The 1,469-nt window shown below is 36.4% G+C and overlaps 1 long non-coding RNA gene across 1 annotated transcript in view; it reads right to left on the bottom strand.

Moving 5' to 3' along the window:
* Positions 1-42: 42 nt before the first annotated feature.
* LOC147819688 (uncharacterized) overlaps positions 43-1,469 on the bottom strand; it is a 3,058-nt gene continuing 1,631 nt past the window's right edge. Inside the window, exon 2 of the long non-coding RNA XR_015436708.1 lies at positions 43-648. This is a non-coding gene — a long non-coding RNA (uncharacterized LOC147819688). The remainder of the gene's footprint in view (positions 649-1,469) is intronic.

Here is a 1,469-nt window from a genome sequence, read left to right as displayed (position 1 = left end):
ACACACTGAGGGCAAAAATGTGAAAAAAAATGTAAATGCAGATAATTTCATTATTTGTTTAATTACACCAAATTGTGATTAGTGGAAGGGGCGCTATCCTTGATTCCATCATTCACACAACTGAGGAACACATTTAATAAGGAATTGGCACAACGCAAACATCAAAGGAACTTTTCAATGAACTGCATTGTAGACACTTCAGCCCCTTTTCCACAGGACAAAAACCCACTTAGACACACTAACATCAGGCTTTTGTCAGCAATGGAAAGGGTTTTAATCGGTATCACACCTGGGTCAAATGACTCTGCTGTAGACACTTCCAGAGACAGAGACAGACGGAAGACTGAGCTGCAATGAAAGTTTGAAAAACACACAATCACTGATGGAAGCATCTCATTACAGATGCTCCTTTCCAGATGTGACAGATCTGTTTCTACCAGTCTGCAGGGCGACTGGTTCTTGTTAATACCATAATTTCAGTCTGTAAATTTATAACAGAATTCAGTTTCAAAGAGCCTTGAATAATAAAAAGCACCATGTCATCCTGCGTTACTGCTGCACTATTGGTTAAATCAGGACAAAGAGGAGGAAGAGCAGGTACAGAGAGAGGACGATGATACAGAGTGCAGAGAAACAGGTGGATGAAATCTGCATAAGAAAAGAGGAAATTTCAGTTTGTCAGCTCAGCATAACATAAAGTGACATTATACAGTATTTACATCCTTCTTCTACCAAATTTAAATGCTTTTCTTTATATCATATCGGGCTGTAGTTTGTCCCATTGCTCCTTTCTGTTGCAAATAATCTGTGATAACTGATCTAGTGTACTCTAATAGTTTCTATAAAGTACAATCACTATATTAAAGTGTTAAAACATCACAAAAACGTGGTAAAAAGAGCAGCTTTTAAATGTCTACAAGCTTTTACGATTTTAATTGTTAAAATCTTTCCATCATATTAGGCTGTAATGTTTCCTATTTCTGTTGGAAATAATCTGTGATAACTGATCCTTTCTAGTGTTGTGTAATTGTCTCTATAAAGTTCAATCACTGTGTTAAAGTGTTTATAGATCACAAAAACATGGTAATTAGAGATAAAATGTGGGGGAAACTGTATGGAAATTTTATCAGAATTTGAAAACAGTCTCTCTCATTTGAACTGTTCTTCTATCTGTTTTTACTGACTCCTCTTCAATGTAACTGCAGCCTCATCATCTAATGTCATATTACATGTGGTGCAAGGTGATTTAATGTAATGTAAAGTTTTAGTTTTAGTTGTGTTGTGTTTCAGCAGGTGATATGAAAACTAAACCAGTGTTGGTAGAGAATAAGTGAGAGCTGAGGACGCCCTCTAGTGGAGCGTATCATAAACTGCAGCTGGAGGTCACAATGACATGCTGTGTATTTAAAGAAAAACGTTGCAGCAGCATAACTGCATATCAGACAATTAATAACCTGAGTTTTAATGCA

The sequence above is a fragment of the Seriola lalandi genome, unplaced genomic scaffold, assembly GCF_002814215.2.
Source record: "Seriola lalandi dorsalis isolate HSWRI2012SDOR001 ecotype SW California unplaced genomic scaffold, Sedor1 jcf7180002050494, whole genome shotgun sequence".
In the NCBI taxonomy this organism is placed as follows: domain Eukaryota; kingdom Metazoa; phylum Chordata; class Actinopteri; order Carangiformes; family Carangidae; genus Seriola; species Seriola lalandi.
The sequence above is the reverse complement of the archived record's forward strand: the minus strand, read 5'-3'. Positions and strand labels throughout refer to the sequence as shown.